The 24,027-nt window shown below is 43.7% G+C and overlaps 1 protein-coding gene across 3 annotated transcripts in view; it reads left to right on the forward strand.

Annotated features, from left to right (window-relative positions):
- Positions 1–24,027, forward strand: part of SETBP1 (SET binding protein 1) — an 890,090-nt gene that overhangs the window by 467,875 nt on the left and 398,188 nt on the right. The window contains exon 1 of one of the 3 annotated variants that reach the window (XM_081561786.1): positions 20,694–20,743. The exons of the other annotated variants lie outside the window; for them this stretch is intronic. The gene's annotated coding sequence lies outside the window, so the exon portion shown is untranslated. Of the gene's footprint in view, positions 1–20,693; positions 20,744–24,027 lie in introns of those variants that run through there. 3 annotated transcript variants of the gene reach the window in all.

Consider the following 24,027-nt stretch of genomic DNA (forward strand, 5'->3'; position numbering starts at 1 on the left):
TGGAAAACTCAGCAGTGGCCACAGGACTGGAAAAGATCAGTTTTCGTTCCAATCCCAAAGAAAGGCAATGCCAAAGAATGCTCAAAATACCGCACAATTGCACTCATCTCACATGCTAGTAAAGTAATGCTCAAAATTCTCCAAGCCAGGCTTCAGCAATACGTGAACCGTGAACTTCCAGATGTTCAAGCTGGTTTTAGAAAAGGCAGAGGAACCAGAGATCAAATTGTCAATATCCGCTGGATCATCGAAAAAGCAAGAGAGTTCCAGAAAAACATCTATTTCTGCTTTATTGACTATGCCAAAGCCTTTGACTGTGTGGATCACAATAAACTGTGGAAAATTCTGAAAGAGATGGGAATACCAGACCATCTGACCTGTCTCTTGAGAAACCTGTATGCAGGTCAGGAAGCAACAGTTAGAACTGGACATGGAACAACAGACTGGTTCCAAATAGGAAAAGGAGTACGTCAAGGCTGTATATTGTCACCCTGCTTATTTAACTTATATGCAGAGTACATCATGAGAAACGCTGGGCTGGAAGAAACACAAGCTGGAATCAAGATTGCCAGGAGGAATATCAATAACCTCAGATATGCGGATGACACCACCCTTATGGCAGAAAGTGAAGAAGAATTAAAGAACCTCTTGATGAAGGTGAAAGAGGAGAGTGAAAAAGTTGGCTTAAAGCTCAGCATTCAGAAAACTAAGATCATGGCATCTGGTCCCATCACTTCATGGGAAATAGATGTGGAAACAGTGTCAGACTTTATTTTTTTGGGCTCCAGAATCGCTGCTGATGGTGACTGCAGTCATGAAATTCAAAGACGCTTACTCCTTGGAAGGAAGGTTATGGCCAACCTAGATAGCATATTTAAAAGCAGAGACATTACTTTGCCAACAAAAGTCCGTCTAGTCAAGGCTATGGTTTTTCCAGTGGTCATGTATGGATGTGAGAGTTGGATGGTGAAGAAAGCTGAGCACCGAAGAATTGATGCTTTTGTACTGTGGTGTTGGAGAAGACTCTTGAGAGTCCCTTGGACTGCAAGGAGATCCAATCAATCCATCCTAAAAGAGATCAATCCTGGGTGTTCATTGTAAGGTCTGATGTTGAAGCTGAAACTGCAATACTTTGGCCACCCCATGCGAAGGGTTGACTCATTGGAAAAGACCCTAATGCTGGGTAGGATTGGTGGCGGGAGGAGAAGGGGACGACAGAGGATGAGATGGTTGGATGGTATCACCGACTCAATGGACATGGGTTTGGGTAGACTCTGGGAGTTGGTGATGGACAGAGAGGCCTGGCGTGCTGCAATTCATGGGGTCGCAGAGAGTCAGACACGACTGAGCAACTGAACTGACTGAACTGATTCCCATCTGCCTACTTACGATCCCATTAACCACTGTACTTAGCATTTTGTACATATTATCTTATTATCTAATGAGCAGGAATTCACCATTGAGAAACTGAAGACTAGGATGTAAATACATACACAGACACATATAATTTAATTGATTGAGGAAAGTCTCAGGGCTTGATGATCATTCACCTTAGATACCAGTTTCTTCTAATTTTTATAGTAGATGATACAGATTATTAAAGACAATAGAATCAACTGCAGGTACCTAAATATTTTCTACAGGGGAAATTGTTTAGTATAATACTATGTGAGATGTTCAGAAAGTGATAACTTTGGTAAAACTAACTGAGGGTCTGGATAAGCAAAATTGTAAGTTATTATGCTTGGTCATAATTTCTGATTGAACTTAGAATTATCTTGAATCAACTTCTCTGCAGGTCGGAAACTAAAGCTTATGAGTTCCTGTCTAAATGCTGAGATGGTATATTACCCTTCTTTATACAGCTCACAGTCCTTTTCATTATGCCCTGTACCCAGTAACTTGCAGGATGAATGGATGAATCCTATATCTTTCAATATGAACATATGACATCAAATAATTGTTTTTGCTTTGTGTGTGTGTGTGTTAGTCACTTAGCTGTATCCAACTCTTTGTGACCCCATGGACTGTAATCCACCAGGCTCCTCTGTCCGTGGGATTTTCCAGGCAAGAATACTGGACTGAGTTGCCATTTCCTTCAGCAGGGGATCTTCCTGACCCAGAGAATGAAACTGCATCTCCTGTGTCTCCATCATTGCAGGCAGATTCTTTACTATCTGAGCCAGGATTCCCAATCATGCTTCACCAATCTTTTTTGGAAATACCCCATATACAAGTTCTTATTCTTAATTTCTCAAAATATATTTTTCTTCTACTTTTTCCTCTAATATATCTTCTGACTCTCAATTGTGTTCAAGCTGGATTTAGAAAAGGCAGAGGAACCAGAGATCAAATTGCCAACATCTGCTGGATCATCGAAAAAGCAAGAGAGTTCCAGAAAAACATCTATTTCTGCTTTATTGAGTATTCCAAAGCCTTTGTGTGGATCACAACAAACTGTGGAAAATTCTTAAAAAGATGGGAATACCAGACCACCTGACCTGCCTCTTGAGAAATCTGTATGCAGGTCAAAAAGCAACAGTTAGAACTGGATATGAAACAACAGAATGGTTCCAAATCGGGAAAGGAGTAGGTCAAGGCTGCATATTGTCATCCTGCTTATTTAACTTATATGCAGAGTACATCATGCAAAATGCCAGGCTGGATGAAGCACAAGCTGGAATCAGTTTTGCCAGAAGAAATATCAATAACCTCACATATGCAGATGACACCACCCTTATGGCAGAAAGTGAAGAACTAAAGAGCCTCTTGATGAAAGTGAAAGAGGAGAGTGAAAAAGTTGGCTTAAAACAACATTCAGAAAGCTAAGATCATGGTATCCATTTCAATCACTTCATGGCAAATAGATAGGGAAACAATGGAAACAGTGACAGACTTTATTATTTTTTTGGCTCCAAAATCACTGCAGCCATGAAATTAAAAGACGCTTGCTCCTCAGAAGAAAAGTTATGATCAACCTAGACAGCATATTAAAAAACAGAGACATGACTTTGCTATCAAAGATCTATGTAGTCAAAGCTATGGTTTTTCCAGTAGTTATGTATGGATGTGAGAGTTGGACTATAAAGAAAATTGAGTGCCGAAGAATTGATGCCTTTGAACTGTGGTGTTGGATAAGACTCTTGAGAGTCCCTTGGACTGCAAGGAGATCCAACCAGTCCATCCTAAAGGAAATCAGTCCTGAATATTCATTGGAAGGACTGATGCTGAAGCTGAAACTCCAATACTTTGGCCACCTGATGGGAATAACTGACTCACTAGAAAAGACCCTGATGCTGGGTAAGATTGAAGGCAGGAGGAGAAGGGGACGACAGAGGATGAGACGGTTGGATGGCATCAATGACTCGATGGACATGAGTTTGAGTAGGCTCTGGGAGTTGGTGATAGACAGGGAAGCCAGGCATGCTGCAGTCCATGGGTTTGCAGAGTTGGACACAACTGAGCGACTGAACTGACTCTTAATTATTACAAGACAAAAATTAAAATAATTGCTGAGAGAATATCAGTCTAACTGTGAAGGATTCAACCCTATTTTCTTTCCTCTGGTCTATAATTTGGAGTAAAAATGGACAATCACAAAAGTATATGCCAAATTATTTTCTTAAAGCTAACATGCCCAAATCTTCCTATTATGAAGTTTCATGGGTATGCCCATTTGGTGAACCTTCTAGTTCTTTTCTTTAAAATAATTTTATTTAATTATTATTTTTTGCTGTGCTGAGTCTTCATTGCTGCCTGCAGGCTTTCTCTAATTGCGGCATGAAGCGGCTACTCTCTAGTTGCAGTGCATGAGTCTCTCACTGCAGTCTCTTCTAGTAGAGCACAGGTTCCAGGGCATGCAGGCTTCAGTAGCTGCAGTACATGGGCTCCATAGTTGTGGCTCTTGGGTTTTAGAGCACAGGCTCAATTGTTTTGGCTCATGGGCTTAGTTGCTCTATGGCATGGGGAATCTTCCTGGACCAGGGATTGAACTCGTGTCTCCTGTGTTGGCAGGAGAATTCTTTACCACTGAGCCACCAGGGAAGCTCCTAGTTCTTTGTTCTCTTTTTCATAGTCTGAGTTGGTTTGCAGAGGATGCAATTAAGCCCTGGTAGCTGAGTATAATGTTCTGGTTTCAAAACCTGGCTATGTCACCTGCCTGGAAATTGGGGAAATTTATTAGTTTATCTTTTTGGTTCTCAGTTTTCTCTCCTCTCTTAAGTGAATTTCTTGGTCCAAATGATCTTTAATGGACCCTCCAGCTCTATAATTCAAAGTTTTAATGTTACTGTGATTGCTTTTATTTAGAAGGCTGAAATCAACAAACTCATTCAATTCATTCTAAAGGCGTGATTTAAGGAACATCCAGGTGTCTCTGTGCTGCTTCTTGACTAGGCAGTACTGCAATAGAGCAGCTGTATGGGTCTGTGAATAAGAGGGTATGCTCTGGAATCAGACAACTGAGCTTCAAAGCCCAGTTTTGCAAACTAGAGTGGTAACTTTGAGCAATTTGTTTCAGCTTCCTGAAGCAGGTTCCCTTTCACGGCCCTTGGCCTTTGTCTCCGAAAAGGTGAAACCAATAGATAAGAAAGGCACAGACAAGAGACAGTGTAACCCTGGAGAGGAAGAGAGAGAGGAGCTGCCTGGCAACTTCCCAGATCCCACAAGGCCTTGTATACTTCCTGTATTTGCCTTCCTTGAGGTTCCTCTGTATCATTTCAATAAATTCCCCTCAATATAAATAAGGTGTCCTTACAACACCTTTCTGTGCATACCTCTGTCTGTTTTGGACCAAGTAGGTGGAGTTTTAGGTGCAATGAAGACCTTGCATCACCTGTAGTATTCCTTCCAATCTCCTTTCAGCTCCTGCACCATACACAGTGATATACACATAAATTTCTTATAGCTGGGTTCCTAAGGCTCAGTTAGGAATTGGGAACATTCCAAATGTTGCTGCAGATGTGGGGCTCTCTGAAATCACAGTGACAAAAAATGTGCCAGGGAGCCAGAAAGTGACAACCCAGAAGAATGCTCCTTCCCCCACCTTTCAAGTAGTGAAAGTTGCCCTCTTGGAGCATCTGCAGAAGGAACCATGTGATAAGAAATCTTCCTGTAGTGAATTTCATGCATCCAAGAAGGCAGAGATTCCAAAACTACAATCCAGTCATTGTCAGACCTGGAATTCCCTTCCTGGGACAATTACATTTTGCTCCTGCTTAGCTCTTTGTTGCTTAGCAACAGCAGTAGCATCAGGGGAAGCCACTGGAGAGACAAGCCCTTTCTAAAGTGGGGCTGGGGTGAGAGTAACCAGGAGTAAAAATTGCCTTCTCACTTCCTAGAAGAGAAAAATGTCTTGTGAACCTCAGAGGGGGTAGAATTAGGCTTCATCTGAATGGTGTCATTTAAATGTCCACATCATATCTAATTATCAAAACCAGTATTTGAACAGAATTATTTAGCTTTGCAATGTAACTTTGTGTCTGATATTTCCTGTAAGCCTCATGATGACTGATACCTTGAAGTGAAGTGAAAGTCGCTCAGTCATGTCCGACTCTTTGCGACCCCATGGACTATACAGTCCATGGAATTCTCCAGGCCAGAATACTGGAGTGTATAGGCTTTCCCTTCTCCAGGGAATCTTCCCAACCCAGGGATTGAACCCAAATTGCAGGCAGACTCTTTACCAGCTGAGCCACAGGGGAAGCCCAAGAATACTGGAATGGGTAGCCTATCCCTTTTTCAGTGGAACTTCTCGACCCAGGAATCGAACTGGGGTCCCCTAATTGCAGGTGGATTCTTTACCAACTGAGCTATCAGGTAATCCCTGATTGATACCTTAGGGTAAGATTATAGTTCTCAGTTTATATATGAAGAAACTAAGGTGGCTGAAATAATGTATTCAGCTTTACCCAGTCAGTTACTGGCAGAACAGGACTAGAGTCCAAGTTTACCATTTTCTATCTCTCTACTGTAACTCTTATTGATTGATTCACTCATCAATTCATTTTTCATCATATAAAACCAGTGTTCATCTAATATGCATGGATAGGATAATGGTGCTAAAATTTTAGAATTTTTATTTTTTTTTATTTTTATTTATTTATTTTTTGCAGTGTCTTCTATAAATTTATTTTATATTGAAATGTTTCAGGTACAAAAATCCTATGTAAAGTCTAATATAGTGAACTACCATTTACCCATCACTCAGCTTAAGAAACAGCATAACAAATGCAATCTAATCCCATTGGGACACATCTCAGTCTTGTCCTTCTGCTCTCCCTTCTTTCCAGTGGTGACCTCAATCCTCCAGTTGTATTTTTATTCCATGTATATTTTTATACTTTAATTGGATATTTGTTATCTATCATTAATATGCAGTATTGGGTTGTGTATTTTAAAACCTTCAATAGAATCCTGCTGTATTAAATACATATCATTCCATGACTAGCTTTTTTTGTTAATTATTACGATTTTTTGATTTATCAAAGTTGTGTTTCACTCAGTTTCTCTAGTGTTAATTTTTTACTGATGGTATTCCACCATACAACTCTATCATGCTTTATTTATCCATTCTCCCGTAAACAGACATTTAGGTATTTTCTATTTTAGGTTATCTGCTATTACGAACAGTGCTGCAGTAAACATTAATGTACATTTCTCTCTGTGAAAAGTCAATGGAGCTATTCCAGGCTTAGGGTACAAACCCAGGAATAGAATGAAAAGGGCTATACATCTTCAACTTTACTAGATTTCACCCAATTGCTCTGCAGGGCAGTTGTAACAATTCCCACTCTTCCAGCAGTATACAAAAGTTCCTGTTTCTCCAACATTTGGTTTTGTTAGAATTTCCATCTTTACCGGTTTGATGTGCATGAAATGCAGGTCTTCCACATGAAATGTTAAGTCCTAGAGAGCTGGGATCATATGTTGCATTTGCCATGGTTTCTCTGGCACTTAGCCCAGCTCCTGGAACATAGTAGATCCTCATTTTGATTGACTGAGCAACACAGTTTTCTGGTTCCTCTCATGTCAAATCCTTTTGCACTTTGCTGGAGAAGATGTCTGTTCTCCAGAGACTCTTACTTCTGCCTCATTCTTCTCATTTGAAAATCAGAACTCTCTCAGGAGCTTAACGGAAAGGACAGTTTTTGGCTACCCTATTAGGTCTCATTACAGCAGCAGTTCTCAAAACTTACCTATGCATCACAATCGCCTGGAAGATTGTTAAAACTTGATCACTGGACCCCACCCCCCGAGTTTCTCATTTAATAGATCTAAGGTGGGTCCAAGAGATTACATTTCTTTTTTTTTTTTTTTTTAATTTTATAAATTTATTTATTTTAGTTGGGGGCTAATTACTTTACAATATTGTAATAGTTTTTGCCATACATTGACATGAATCAGCCATGGGTTTACATGTGTTCCCCTTCCTGGGCCCCCCTCCCACCTCCCTCCCCATCCCATCCCTCTGGGTCATCCCATTGCCCCGGCCCTGAGCCCTTGTCTCATGCATCGAACATGGAATGGTGTTCTGTTTCACATATGATAATATACATGTTTCAATGCTATTCTCCCAGAACGTCCCACCCTCACCTTCTCCCTCAGAGTCCATAAAATTGTTCCATCATATAAAATTTTTCATCATATAAAACCAGTGTTCATCTAATATGCATGGATAGGATAATGGTGCTAAAATTTTAGAATTTTTAAATAACCATTGTTCCAAACTCACCTCATACCTTTCACTCTATTATCCTGTCCTTCCTGAACTTCCAAAGGATCCAAGAATTAAAGCAATTATCAACTAGCTGAACAAGGCCATGTGTCAGTGTCCATTCTGACCAACTGGCTTTGTGTCATATTGTTAAATATTTTTGACATTCCACTAACCCTTCCTGGACATACACTGGGCTCCAGGTACAATTTTATTCAGTGAAGCTACAGTGGAAGTGACAAATAGATTTAAGGGACTAGACCTGATAGACAGAGTGCCTGATGAACTATGGACAGAGGTTCGTGACATTGTACAGGAGACAGGGATCAAGACAATCCCCATGGAAAAGAAGTGCAAAAAAGCAAAATGGCTGTCTGAGGAGGCCTTACAGATAGCTGGGAAGAGAAGAGAAGCAAAAAGCAAAGGAGAAAAGGAAAGATATTCCCATCTCAATGCAGAGTTCCAAAGAATAGCAAGGAGAGATAAGAAAGCCTTCCTCAGCAATCAGTGCAAAGAAATAGAGGAAAACAACAGTTTGGGAAAGACTAGAGATCTCTTCAAGAAAATTAGAGATACCAAAGAAACATTTCATGCAAAGATAGGCTCGATAAAGGACAGAAATGGTATGGACCTAACAGAAGCAGAAGATATTAAGAAGAGGTGGCAAGAATATACAGAAGAACTGTACAAAAAAGATCTTCACGACCCAGATAATCACGATGGTGTGATCACTCACCTAGAGCCAGACATCCTGGAATGTGAAGTCAAGTGGGCCTTAGAAAGCATCACTATGAACAAAGCTAGTGGAGGTGATGGAATTCCAGTTAAGCTATTTCAAATCCTCAAAGGTGATGCTGTGAAAGTGCTACACTCAATATGCCAGCAAATTTGGAAAACTCAGCAGTGGCCACAGGACTGGAAAAGGTCAGTTTTCGTTCCAATCCCAAAGAAAGGCAATGCCAAAGAATGCTCAAACTACCACACAATTGCACTCATCTCACATGCTAGTAAAGTAATGCTCAAAATTCTCCAAGCCAGGCTTCAGCAATACGTGAACTGTGAACTTCCAGATGTTCAAGCTGGTTTTAGAAAAGGCAGAGGAACCAGAGATCAAACTGTCAATATCTGCTGGATCATCGAAAAAGCAAGAGAGTTCCAGAAAAACATCTATTTCTGCTTTATTGACTATGCCAAAGCCTTTGACTGTGTGGATCACAATAAACTGTGGAAAATTCTGAAAGAGATGGGAATACCAGACCATCTGACCTGTCTCTTGAGAAACCTGTATGCAGGTCAGGAAGCAACAGTTAGAACTGGACATGGAACAACAGACTGGTTCCAAATAGGAAAAGGAGTACGTCAAGGCTGTATATTGTCACCCTGCTTATTTAACTTATATGCAGAGTACATCATGAGAAACGCTGGGCTGGAAGAAACACAAGCTGGAATCAAGATTGCCAGGAGGAATATCAATAACCTCAGATATGCGGATGACACCACCCTTATGGCAGAAAGTGAAGAAGAATTAAAGAACCTCTTGATGAAGGTGAAAGAGGAGAGTGAAAAAGTTGGCTTAAAGCTCAACGTTCAGAAAACTAAGATCATGGCATCTGGTCCCATCACTTCATGGGAAATAGATGTGGAAAGAGTGTCAGACTTTACTTTTTTGGGCTCCAGAATCGCTGCTGATGGTGACTGCAGCCATGAAATTCAAAGACACTTACTCCTTGGAAGGAAGGTTATGGCCAACCTAGATAGCATATTTAAAAGCAGAGACATTACTTTGCCAACAAAAGTCCGTCTAGTCAAGGCTATGGTTTTTCCAGTGGTCATGTATGGATGTGAGAGTTGGACGGTGAAGAAAGCTGAGCACCGAAGAATTGATGCTTTTGTACTGTGGTGTTGGAGAAGACTCTTGAGAGTCCCTTGGTCTGCAAGGAGATCCAATCAATCCATCCTAAAAGAGATCAATCCTGGGTGTTCATTGTAAGGTCTGATGTTGAAGCTGAAACTGCAATACTTTGGCCACCCCATGCGAAGGGTTGACTCATTGGAAAAGACCCTAACGCTGGGTAGGATTGGTGGCGGGAGGAGAAAGGGACGACGGAGGATGAGATGGTTGGATGGTATCACCGACTCAATGGACATGGGTTTGGGTGGACTCCGGGAGTTGGTGATGGACAGGGAGGCCTAACGTGCTGCAATTCACGGGGTCGCAAGGAGTCGGACACGACTGAGTGACTGAACTGAACTGAACTGATGGAGATATAATGCAAAGCCCTTGACCTCAATAAGTTCACAGATTATGGATGGGGGGTGTGAAAAATAAGGGTGCACAATCTTTTCTGGAGCTCTTCTCAGGCCAGCAAGCTCCTTACTATTTAAGATCTGTTTTCATCTTAGGTCATATCATGAAATCATCTTATTTTTAAAAATGTTTATATTAAGGCATGCATGCATCCTTAGTTGCTCAGTGGTGTCCAACTCTTTGAAACCCTTTGGACTGTAGCTCTCCAAGCACTTCTCTCCGTGGAATTTTCCAGGCAAGAATACTGGAGTGGGTTGCCATTTCCTCCATCTTAGGTTCCATTATATTGAGCTGACATCTGCCTCCCCATTACCTGGGCTGTTTGGGGCTTGCTATACCCTACAGAGCAGACCAAGCAAACTAATCCCTATTTTCTCTAATGTCTTTCTTACATTTGGGCTTCCCAAGTAGCTTAGTGGTAAAGAATCCGCCTGCCAATGCAGGAAACACAGGAGACGTGGGTTTGATCCCTGGATTGGGAAGATCCCATGGAGGAGGGCATGGCAACCCACTCCAGTATTCTTGCCTGGAGAACTCCAAGGACAGAGGAGCCTGGCAGGCTACAGCCCATGGGGTTGCAAAGAGCTGGACACCACTGAACACACACGCATGCCTGTCTTACATTTCAGGATAGCTTTCACATCCTACTCCGACCGTTAGCGGTATATTCTCACTGACCTATTGGGATTCTCTTGTGTCCTGGAATCAAAAATGGAGAGAATCCTACAGCTGGCTTGGCCCATAGAGATACCTTTCCTTTTTTGCAAGTAGTATCTGCAGGTCAGAAAGATTAGATGACATTCCAAATAAGCTTTGAAATTAGTCTTCTTAACTATCTGGTTTGTGGTCTTTTCATAACATCACTGGAACCAACTCCCAGTTTTTACATTTCCAGAATTGCCCCCAAACTCCAAAAATTACTACAATTTACTGTGGCTATTACCTCTGTTGGTTAGGTACCACTTCTTTAACGCTACCTAACGTAAGAGGTATATATAGTCAAACCTATGGTTTTTCCAGTAGTCATGTATGGATGTGAGAGTTGGACCATAAAAGCGGCTGAACACAGAAGAACTGATGTTTTCAAATTGTGGTGCTAGAGAAAACTCTTGAGAGTCCCTTGGGCTGCAAGGAGATCCAACCAGTCAATCCTAGAGGAAGTCAATCCTGAATATTCACTGGAGGGGCTGTTGCTGAAACTGAAATTCCAATACTTTAGCCACCTAATGGGAAGAGCTGACTCACTGGAAAAGACCGCTACATTTGGAAAGATTAAAGACAAAAGGAGAGGAGGGCAGCAGAGGATGAGATGATTATATAGCATCACTGACTCAATGGACGTGAATTTGAGCAAACCCCGGGAGATAATGAAGGTCAGGGAAGCCTGGCATGCTGCAGTCCATGGAGTCACCAAGAGTCAGATATGACTTAGCGGCTGAACAACAAAACAAAACCTAAGAGGATAGGAGCTTTCTAAGTATCACGATCACTTTATGGGACATGCCCTTTCTATTGGAGCAGTGATTATCAATGCTGGTTGCATATTAGAAGCACCCAGGGCATTTATTATTAAGACCAATTAAATCAATATGGGTCTCAAGCATCAGTAATTCCCTCAGGTAATTCTGATTCACCATAAGTGTTGAGAAGCACTATATTAGATAAAAACAACACTTCATTTTCTAAAAAAAATGAGAATCAATACAGTATTTGAACCAAAAAGGGAAGATGACTGGCTCTGAGGGTTTGATTATACTATTTGATCTTAAGTTCTAACAAAGGAAAATGGATGCGTTTGACTCATTTCTTTCTACCTTTAGTTTCAGAGATGAGAAAATGACATGACCTACCTTTGTACTTTGAATTACACCTTGCTTGTATATATGTATTTATTCTGTCTCTTAAGCCACATAGAGACATGATTAACTTACAGCTCCATATAGTATCTCTGGTGTGTAGCCTCGGGTGGGAGCAGTATTATTATGGTCATTTTACCAGTTAGGCATAGGGATGCCTAAAGCATAGATCAAATCTAGGAGCAGCAAGTCAGTTATTTGGTGATATCAGGGGAACATTTATTCTTGCCTAGATTTATTGACATTGCCTGTGCAAGGCACAGCACTGTCCTCAAAATTTTTTCTTTGATTGGAAAAACAGGACACAGGGGACAAAGATATATGTGTAAAAGGAGTAGAAAGAAATGCGTATGTTAAATAGATATTGGATTGGCCCAAAAGTTTGTTAGTGTTTTTCCATAAGGTGAGTCTGAAGTGAAGTGAAGTCGCTCAGTCGTGTCCGACTCTTTGCAACCCCATGGACGGTAGCCCACCAGGCTCCTCTGTCCATGGGATTTTCCAGGCAATAGTACTGGAGTGGATTGCCATTTCCTTCTTCAGGGGATCTTCCCAATCCAGGGATCGAACCCAGGTCTCCTGCATTGTAAACAGATGCTTTACAGCCACCAGGGAAGTCCAAGGTGAGTCTAGTGACACTTGTTTGTCTTTAACTTTATTCAAAACAATTTTGTTAGGTTGTATTGTGACAACTCGCTTAGCTGTTCAGTCGCTAAGTCAAGTCAGACTCTTTTAGACCCAGTGGACTACAGCACACCTCCACTATCTCTTAGAGTTTGCTCAAATTCAAATCCATTGAGTTGGTGGTGCTGTCTAACCATCTCATCCTCTGCTGCCCCCTTCTCTTTTTGTCTTCAATCTTTCCCAGCATCAAGGTCTTTTCCAATGAGTTTGCTCTTCGAATCAGGTAGCCAAAATACTGGAGTTTCAGCTTTAGCAACAGCCCCTCCAAAGAATATTCAGGGTTGATTTCCTTTAGGATTGACTGATTTGATCTCTTTGTAATCCAAAGGACTCTCCAGAGTCTTCTCCAGCACCACAACTTTAAAGCATCAATTCTTTGGAGCTCAGCTTTATTTATGGTCAAACTCTAACATCTATACGTGACTACTGGAAAAACCATAGCTTTGACATTTCTGCTTTTTAATACACTGTCTAGGTTTATCATAGCTTTCCTTCTAATAAGAAAGTGTCTTTTAATTTCATGGCTACAGTCACCATCTGCAGTGATTTTGGAGCCCAAGAAAATAAAATCTGTTCCTGCTCCCACTTTTTTCCCTTCTATTCTCCATGAAGTGATGGGACAGGATACCATGATCTTAGTTTTTTTATTGTTGAATTTTAAGCCAGCTTTTTCACTCTCCTGTTTCACCCTCATCAAGAGGCTCTTTAGTTCCTCTGCCATTAGAGTAGTGTCACCTGCATATCTGAGGTTGTTGATATTTCTCCTGGAAATCTTGATTCCAGCTTGATTCCAGTCTGGAATTTTGTGTGATGTACTCTTTATAGAAGTTAAATAACCAGGGTGACAGTATACAATCTTGTCGTACTCCTTTCCCAATTTTGAACCAGTCTGTTGTTTCGTGTAAGGTCCTAATTGCTGCTTCTTGACCTGCGTACAGGCTTCTCAGGAGACAGGTAAGGTGGTCTGGTACTCTCATTTCTTTAAGAATTTTCCACAGTTTGTTGTGATCCACACAGTCAAAGGCTTAGAGTAGTCAATGAAGAAGGTGATATTTTTTAGAACTCCATTGCTTTCTCCATGATTTAAAAAATGTTGACAATCTGATCTCTGGTTCCTCTGTCTTTTTGAAACCCAGCTGGTACATCTGGAATTTCTTGGTTCATGTACTGCTGAAGCCTAGCTTGAAGGATTTTGAGCATTACCTTGCTAGCATGTGAAATGAGTGCAACTGCACGGTAGTTTGAACATTCTTTGCCATTGTCCTTCTTTGGGATTGGAATGAAAATTAACCTTTTCCAATATGTGGCCACTGCTGTGTTTTCAAAATTTGCTGGAATATTGAGCACAGCAGTTTAACAGCATCATCTTCTAGGATTAGAAATACCTCAGCTGTAATTCCATCACCTCCACTAGCTTTGTTCATAGTAATGCGTCCTAAGGCACATTTGACTTCACACTTCAGGATGTCCAGCTCTGGGTGCATGATGACACCATCATGGTTATCTGTGTCTTTACACCTTTCTTGTACAGTTCTTCTGGGTATTCTTGCCCACCTTTTCCCAATCTCTTCTGCTTCTGTTAGATTCTTACCATTTCTGTCCTATACTATCATAGTAGCCTGCATTAAAAAAAAAAAAACTTATCAAAATTGGTAAACTTTTGGGCAGCACCATTTTAATATTGAAGATGGAAGTAAAGAGTAATATTTTTGGCATGTTATGTTGTATTACTTCAAGAAAAGTAAAAACACAGTTCAGTTCAGTCACTCAGTCGTGTCTGACTCTTTGCGACCCCATGAACCGCAGCATGCCAGGCCTCCCTGTCCATCACCAACTCCCTGAGTCCACCCAAACCCATGTACATTGAGTCGATGATGCCATCCAGCCGTCTCATCCTCTGTCGTCCCCTTCTCCTCCTGCCCTCAATCTTTCCCAGCATCAGGGTCTTTTCAAATGAGTCAGCTCTGTGCATCAGGTGGCCGAAGTATTGGAGTTTCAGCTTCAACATCAGTCCTTCCAATGAACACCCAGGACTGATCTCCTTTAGGATGGACTGGTTGGATCTCCTTGCAGCCCAAGGGACTCTCAAGAGTCTTCTCAAACACCACAGCTCAAAAGCATAAATTCTTCGGTGCTCAGCTTTCTTTATAGTCCAACTCTCACATCCATATATGACCACTAGAAAAACCATAGCCTTGACTAGACGGACCTTTGTTGGCAAAGTAATGTCTCTGCTTTTTAATATGCTATCTAGGTTGGTCATAACTTTCCTTCCAAGGAGTAAGCGTCTTTGAATTTCATGGCTGCAGTCACCATCTGCAGTGATTTTGGAGCCCAGAAAAATAAAATCAGCCACTGTTTCCACTGTTTCTCCATCTATCTGCCATGAAGTGATGGGACCAGATGCCATGATCTTAGTTTTCTGGATGCTGAGCTTTAAGCCAACTTTTTCACTCTCCACTTTCACTTTCATCAAGAGGCTCTTTAGTTCTTCTTCACTTTCTACCATAAGGGTGGTGTCATCTGCATATCTGAGGTTATTGATATTTCTCCCGGCAATCTTGATTCCAGCTTGTGTTTCTTCCAGCCCAGCATTTCTCATGATGTACTCTGCATATAAGTTAAATAAGCAGGGTGACAATATACAGCCTTGACGTACTCCTTTTCCTATTTGGAACCAGTCTGTTGTTCCATGACCAGTTCTAACTGTTGCTTCCTGATCTGCATACAGGTTTCTCAAGAGACAGGTCAGGTGGTCTGGTATTCCCATCTCTTTCAGGATTTTCCACAGTTTATTGTGATCCACACAGTCAAAGGCTTTGGCATAGTCAATAAAGCAGAAATAGATGTTTTTCTGGAACTCTCTTGCTTTTTTGATGATCCAGCGGATATTGGCAATTTGATCTCTGGTTCCTCTGCCTTTTCTAAAACCAGCTTGAACATCTGGAAGTTCACGGTTCACATATTGCTGAAGCCTGGCTTATTTTGAAACAAATTGTGACAGGCAACACAAAGTGGATACTGTACAATAAGGTGGAATGGAAGAACCTGTGGGGCCTGCAAATGAACCACCACCAACCACAGCAAAAGCCAGTCTTCATCCAAAAAAGGTGATCTTGTGTATATGATGGGATTGGAAGGGAGTCTTCTGTCATGCGCTCCTTTTGAAAAACCAAATGATGAATTCCAACAAGTAGTGCTCCAAATTCCACCAACTGAAAGCAGCACTCAATGAAAAGCATCTGGAATTAGTCAACAGAAAATGCATAATCTTCCGTCATGATAATACAAGATCACATGTTTCTTTGATGATCACACGAAAAATGTTACTGCTTGGCTGGGAAGTTTTGATTCATCTGCAGTGTTCATTAAACATTGCACCTTAGGATTTCCACTTATTTCAGTCTTTATGGAATTCTTTTAATGGAAAAGATTTCAATTCCCTGGAAGACTATAAAGGTACCTAGAATAGTTCTTTGCTCAAAAAGTTAAAAAGTTTTGGCAAGATAGAATTATGAAGTTGTCTGAAAAATGGCAGAAGATAGTGGAATAAAATGGTAAATTATTGTTCAATAAAATTCTTTGCGAAAATGAAAAATGTCTTTAAGTGAAAGTAAAACGGAAGTTTCTCAGTCATGTCCGATTCTTTGTGACCCGATGGACTGCAACCCGCCAGGCTCCTCTGTCTATGGGATTATCCAGGCAAGAACAGTGGTGTGGGTTGCCATTCCCTTCTCCAAGGGATTTTCCCAACTCAGAGATCGAGCCTGGGTCTCTTTCATTGCAGGCAGATTCTTTACTATATGAGCCACTAGGGAAGCCACATACTCCGTAACCCCTAAAAAATGTCTTTATTTTTACTTAAAACCAAAGGAACTTTTTGGCCAACCCAACCCACACTAAACGTGCAGCAGTTGCCAAGTAGATACAATTTCTGACTTCACCCTCAACCATTTCTGCATCTGTGCTCTGTGTATTTTGTAAACATCCCTTTCTGATATTTACATACATTAGATGTAGTTAGAAGCTTGCATGTCTATCTCTCCCACTTGGTTGTGAATATTGAGTTTGAATCTCTTGTTGCTACTATCTTGTCTAATATAGTTCATGTTACATAATTATTTGCCGAGTGACTGCAAGATGCTGACTTTGGAGACTGCATAGGACTAAGACTTGTGTGTTGCATGCATTCCCATCAGCTGCTCAGATTGTCTCTTTATTTTCTCAAGGATCCTGGGGCCCTCAGAATAGGTATCTTAAAATTGCATGGAACTAATTTTCAGATGAAATTCTTTGCCAGCTTCAGATTTTCAGTGTTTTAGGATCTGGTTCTTAGATAACCAGAAAGTGGCCTACTAGGGAAAGTAGATAAGAATTCCTGTCATATTTAGCTAGAATTTGAATACAGTTCCTACTTCATCAACAAGCATATTGTTCAGGGGTGGGGCTTTACTTTTTTTTCAGGAATATCTTACTATTGTATACAAAGTTATATTTTATATTATTAATATATATGATTATACACTAAAAATGTAAAAATACATAGTATGTAATGCATATTAGTGTATGTAGATACATATGTGCATATGTATGTGTACTTTATAGCTATATAAAACAAAGAGAAGACCCCCCCTTTCCTTCTCTTCTCACTTCTAATGATCAAAAAATGGGCTACATTTAAGGAAGGGACATTGAATAAAAAGTCAAAGGACACAGAGTCTATTTATGGCTCTGTCTTAATTTAATGACTAGGGGCAGTCCACTGCATCTCTGTCTCTGCTTCTTCAATGTTAAGATGATGGGGTTTGAATAGGTGATCTCTTGGGTAAACTTTTACTGCACTATAATTCTGTAGACTTATTTATCATCTATTATACTGAATTTTTAATAGGTAATGTGCTTCTCTGAGATGCTATTCAAAGAAACACAACGACACAGGATGGGAGACTGTGTTAATATGCTAAGGTTATAGAAGGGAAGGACTTGGGCAACAAACTTTAGTTCTGGCTCAGATGACACCAGCCAGGTGTATGCTTGTGGGCAAACCCTTCTGATTTCTGGAGCTCAGTTTCTCCATTTGGAAAGTGTAGGGAAAAAAACCCCATATGCTATCTTAGTCCTCTAGGACCTTTGGGACAGGATTTCAGAAATCTAGGTACAGAAGGAATCAGACAAAAGTCATCTTATCACACAGAACCATTGTTTTGACATCATATTTTATGCCTTTATCTATTTCTATCATCAGTTCATATGCCCTGCTGATTTTTTTTTCCTAATTAAGCATTACCTTCCCACTAATAACGATACTCTAGTATATGGGTAACAGAAGACCTACTGAAACATTGCTCTTAACAGAGGTTTTGCTGTGATGAGTAACAGAGGAAACGTTTCTGGCCAGTCAGAACGTTTCTCTGAAAAAAAGCACATCGGCAAGAACATTTGGGTCAGAGGGCAGTGATCTATTCAGGATCGAACTGAAACGGATCCAGGGAAATGGGCCAGGATGGGAATTGCTGGGTCCTCCCAGAATAGTCTCCGTTGCTGTACTTCACTGCATCCTTTCTGTAAAAAAGAGTGATGAGAGTGAGGAGGCTCTGTGACAGAATTCACACCAGCAGCCGACCCAGGTCGGCAGTGGCTGATGTTTGGTCACATCACATTGACATATGATTGACATCACAGTGGGGGGTCATTACCAACCACTACCAAATCATTCCTCAATCCACAGTCCTGAAACTTTCAATATAAAACGTGGTAGGGAGGAGTCCTCTCAGAATGCCAGCTTTGAGTAAACTCTACCAGGCGTCTTTGAGTTCAAACCACTGGCAAAACCTTTCTGAATCCCTATCTGTTCTATATTGTCCCATAACGCAGACACGCCCCTGAGGGAGTTACATTCCTCAGTTGCCTTGGGTTGCCACTGAGTGGCCTGAATAGGTCCACTTTTGCAGCCCCCATACAAATAGTCAAGGAGATTAAACTACCACATTTTGTATGAAATGAAGACATCCCTCCTTCTTTTCACCACCCTGAATAGAGAACCGCACGCCAGCGTCGTCTCTCTCGTTATCTTTCCCTCATCAGCGGTCCAGTGTCTGTGAATAAGAGAAAATGCACATATGCGTCTGAATGCATACATGTAGTTTGACAAAAAAAAAATAATAATAATAACAACCCCCTGAAATGTAATTACCAGGTTAAAAAAAATGCACCCAGTTTTCAGAGCCTATCACGTCTCGCGCCTCGGCCGCGCAGCTCCCCCGACACTGCTGCTGTTGTGTCAGATAGTGGCAGTGTTGAGCCCCGGAGCCGAGCCCGCGGCAGTCCCCGCGGCCGCCCAGTCTCCGCCGCGGACTCGGGCGCGCAGAGCCACTGGGCCGCGAGGGCGCCGGGGAGCGGGAGGGGCGCGAGGGCGGTGAGGGGTCTCCGATCCGCCTCCACGAACTGTTTTCCTTCACCCCCGGCCCGAGCCCCATTCCCTCCCATGGATCGAAATCCACAGAAATTCACTGAGGGAGGGTGAAGGGAGAGAGGTCGCTCGCAGGTTCCTGGCTGTGCCTCCCCCGGGCTCAAGTCGGGGAAGCGGCCCCCCGGTCGGCTGGGCGAGCGGTGGTGTGGGGTGCCCGCACCCCTGCCGAGACAGATCGCGGGGTGGCGGTCCCCGCTGGGCTCTGCCGCGAGGCCGCTGCGATCCTCCCCCTCCCCCGCCCGCGCCCTCCCCCTTCCTTTCACTAGGACTCCGGGACTCGAGAGAGGGCGCGGGAGGCAGCCACTCGGGCCCGACCCCACTCCAGCGCTCGCCGGGGACGCGGGCGGGTGGTGAGGGGACGCGGCGGGGGCGCGGGGCGGGCGCGGCCATGGAGCGGCGGCGGCGGCGGCGGCGGCAGCACTAGCGACCGCGGGCAGACGAGCGGGCGGGCTGGGCCGCCCGGCGCCGCGGACCGAACTGCACAGCTCAGCAAAAGCGCCCTCGCCCTTCGCGCGCCGCCTCCTGCGAGCCCGAACCCGGCAACAATTTTTTTTTTAAGGCTCCAATCCATCCTTTGAAGAAAAGGAAAAAAAAATAGCATTGATTGGATAGACTGGGATATATATATAATTTGGGAGGGGGGTTCCTGCTAAAATTAGCCGGGCCCGCGGCGCGCGGTGTGCGAGTGTGTGCGTGCGGGCGTGTGTGTGTGTGTGTGTGTGTGTGTGTGAATGTGATTACTCCAGGACTCCTCGGGCTCCGGAGACGCCATTTTCCCCCTTGATATCTCTCTCTGTAAATCGGTGGCGCGGCGGAGGCGGCCGCGCCGGGCGGGAAGCGCGGGGCTGGCCGGGGCGCCCGCCGCTCGCCTCCGCCTCCGCGCGCCCGGGGGCCCCGGCGCCCCCCGAGCGAGGGCGGCCCGCCCGCGGCTCGCCGTGTGACAGATGCTCATCGCCATGGAGTTGCCGCAGCAGCACCTTCGGGGGCTCAGGCGAGCGACGGGAGCCGGGATCTGAGCGAGCGCCGGGGCCAGCGGAGCCGGAGCCGTGGGTGAGCACGCGCAGCGACCTTGGCCCGGGAGCTCGGCGCCCAGCCTCCCGCCGCGCCGCGGGCCCCCGCACGCCCGGGGCCAGGGGCGGTGTGTGTTCTCTGCTTGCAAAAGTTAACACTGCCTCGCCGGGGCTTTGACTTTGCACCGGCGGGAACTGGGAGACCGGGCCGAAGGGGCGGGATGCCGGTCCCGGCGAGGCTGCGGAGGATGGGCGCGACTCCGGCCAGCCGGCCGTGGGCAAAGATGCTGGCTCATTTGAAGTGACTCGGTGGTGGCGGCGAGGGTGGCAGCGTCGGGCTGGAGGTCTGGGACCTTATTGAGTTTGGCCTAATCTGATCCCCCCCACCCCACTCCGCCCCGGGCTTCCCCCTCCCCCCGCCTTTTGCATCCTCCCTCCCTCTGTCCGGCCGCCGACTGTGGGGCTCGCGGGTTTGGCGTTGGTGGAGTGGACTCAAGAGGGGGAGGGGGTAGGGAAAGGAGTGGGAAGGCGGCAGGATATTTTTTTCCCTCTCTCTTTGTAACTTGCAGGTTAAGTGGAGCTAGAGAGCTACATTGTATCTAGTTGAATTTTGGAGGTGGGTGGGTAGGTGGGGGGGGATGTATCAGAATCTAACGTGTCGTTAATAGAAAGAAGAACAGGGAAGAAGTGGTCCAGCCGGCGAAGGTTGGTGTGTGCTTGTGTTGTGGCTCTCTGTTAGTCTTTTTCTTAAAATCTTAATCAATGCATCTGAGTCTCTCTCGTGCTCTCCGGTTTTGGGACTCTGAAAAGACAGGAATTCCCTTAAAAGCAGACGAATGCCCTTTTTGAAAGCACGCATTGTGTGTGTTTCTAGAGGAGCCGTGGGCTTGGGAATTAACGACAGGCTTTCCCGTTCGGTGGTTTCCAGTGGGAAATAACTCCTGAAAGGGAGCCCTTCAGTATCGATTTATTGTTTTTGTCTTTCAAACCATTATCCCTTTGACTACAATACTGTCCAAGAAGTTCCACAGAGACAGAGTCAGGTAAACTGGACCAGGCAGATCCTTAGCAAGATGGTGATAACGCTGATGCTGTTTTTGGTGTCTGTTTGTGATAGAAGCTTTGTTGGGTAATAGCAATTTCTGATCGGTAGAGCATGCTGGCTCTACAAAAATAAGTAACTACCGAAATGCTGTCTTCCAGTCCCCATCCCCGACAGGCTGCACACACCCCTCCTCCCACAACCCTCACCAGTTACAATTCTGAAATAGGATCCAACTGGAAATATTTTCTTTGGAGATCGGAAAGTTGTGCAGTTGGAAGTATGAGATGAGGTTAGAGGTACTGCTGGTGTGGGGAGGGGGTTCTTATTGCCCCTTGATGCTGCATTTATTCTTTATGTGTGCCTATGTGGGTTCTGAAGGTGTATATATTGGTCTTAAGAGGACTGTTGAGGGAAGGATTTCCGATTCATTTCCGCTTCAAATAAACTGTCCTGATAATCTCATGGTTGACATCTAATGCTAAAAGGCCAATTTGTGTGTCTCTTTATCCCTGCAGAAGCTCTCCTCTGAAAGGGCAGTTTATTTTGGAATTCTACCACAGCTACTTTTTCTTTCAAGCCTCCCCATCCCCTCTACCAATATCTACACCTTTTTTTAAAGTTAGTCGGAGTCCATGGTCTTTATGGAAATACTAATATTACTTGTTTTCCTCTTACATTATTTTTTAAAATTCTGTTCCTTTTCATTCGTTTAGTCTTCATTCTGTTTCTCCTTTCCTGTAGTTTTGTGCAAAATCTAACTTTAAAAAGTTGTTATTGCCAAAACTGTCTGGCAGTCTTGCCCCATCTCTTACTATCCTGTAGTTTACACAGGTAGATCAGGTTGCCCTTCCCAGCCCATCTTTATCCTCAAAACATGTGTGTAGGTGTGTACATGCATGCTCATGTATTTTGGAGGGGCAGGAGTGGGCTCAGAAAGAAGAACATGGAGAGGAGAGGAGAGGAAGGGTGTTGTTCTATGCAGCCACATCTGCAACACTGGGGCCAGACCATCAGGCTCGGAGAGAGTTACCCTCACACACCCTAGTTGGATGTTGTCTGTCTGGGATGGGGAGGTGGAGCCAATTGTCCAGGGGCGTGTGAGGGAGGAGAAAGTTTGTAGCACTTTAAAATGTAGCCAGTTTACAATCCTTGGTCACTCCTTCCCCTTTCTCCTGCTTTTTGTGACTTCTGCCATTCCAAGACTCCTGAAGGGAGACATGATCTCTTTTGCTCCCACTTGGAAGTCCCAGTGAAGTTGAAGATGCAGTATTGTCCTCTGTACTTAATTACTTTGCCTGCTACCAAAGAAGGGCTTTAGGGCAGATCAGAAGAGTATGGCTAAATACAGAGATTTGCCAACTTCAGGGAATGTAGCCTGAGAAGACAGGAGACCAGGTATGCAGAAAGTGCTGCTTTGCACACCATCTCCCTTCCCCCATTAAGAAAATAAAAGTCTTAGTCTTGGGAAGTTGAATCGGTGTTAGAGCTGGGCTCTGGGAACTGCTAGCCACTATAGTAACCTGAGCTGGGGCAGAGGGGAGGAGGTGGTGAGTGAATGCTATCGGAAGCCAGAGGAGGAAAGCAGACTTGTTTCTGTTAGCAGGGAAAATAGATGTGTCACTGAAATAAACAAATTGGAGGTGGGGAATGGCTTGTAGTGAACACAAGGGTGATTGAGAGGCAGTGATATGGTTAGGAAGGGGCCAGTTATAGCTTGGGAGATAATATCAACTGCCTTATATGCTCACGAATGGGCCAGGCAAGTGAAGGGGTGTAACCTGACCTTTTGTGTGTTAACATCAGAACATCCCACAGGAAGGCATCGCTGGCAGGCCCTGTTCTGACTTCACATAGGGGAAGCCTAAGGGTATCCCCGAGTGAACCAAGAAGCCCCTTTGGTGCCACAAGGACTTCTGGTCTTGTGTGTGCATTATTCATGGTAAGCTACTTTGTAAGTCACTTGACCTAAAAATGAGGGCTGAGGGCAAAGAGAAAACGGTACTTGGAATCTTTGTAGAAAGTTTTGTTGAAAATGGTCAGTTGGGGGAGGCAGGAGTTTGCTGAAGAAGAAGTAAATAGGTAGGTACTTTCCCCTGGATTCCTGATTCCATTTCTGCTGTTATCTTGACTTCAGTTTATTAGGAGCAGAATCAATACTTCACTGGCACCAAAAATGTGCCTCTAGGAGCGCAGAGTTCTTTTAACTTGGTCATTATTTTTAGTTGCACTTTAGTCTCTTCTCTGAAGTGTCTATATGGTATGCAAAAGGAGGAAGATGAGAGGTTGGCTGGTCGGATGGGACATCCTTTCTGGAGTTTGTAGAGACACTGAAACTTGGCTGGGCCTCAGCTACTCAGAATGCCAGTTTTTCCCTTGGAGATGTGAAGTTTTAATTGAAACCAGATAGCTATTGAGAGTGGACCTGGCCAATGAAATCTTGTTTTCTTCACTGCTCAGGAATGGAAAATAAATAATTTTTTGCTGATGGCATTTCAAGTTGCTTCAGTTTTGCTCCTGCCAGGAGAATGGGATAAATTATTATTAACACATTAACGTTGTCAGAAGTTGCAGTGCCTTAAAAAATGAGATAATGTTACTGAGTTTGCTTAGGGACCCACTGTGTGGGATCTGTCTCTTGGGGATGGGGGAGGTGGTGGGGAGCAGCGACAGGAGGCTGCTCTTGTCCTGAAGGGGTAGCACTGCCCTGAGAGAAGGAAGCTCACAGTGTCCTGGCCACATATTGCTGTGCTTGGTCCTTGGGTTCCTGTGAAGAAGGGAACAAAAGAGTCCAGTTCCATTGCTATCCTATGGTCTTATGGTATACTGTGAAACCTGATGAGCTTCCCAAAATGTTTTGTGTCAGGATTAAATAAGGAGCTGGCTCAGTGAGTAAAGAATCTCCCTGAAGTGCAGGAGACACAGGAGACGTAGGTTTGATCCCTGG

The sequence above is a fragment of the Giraffa tippelskirchi genome, chromosome 14 (genome assembly GCF_054371585.1).
Source record: "Giraffa tippelskirchi isolate mGirTip1 chromosome 14, T2T-mGirTip1v1.2.pri, whole genome shotgun sequence".
Lineage (NCBI taxonomy): Eukaryota > Metazoa > Chordata > Mammalia > Artiodactyla > Giraffidae > Giraffa > Giraffa tippelskirchi.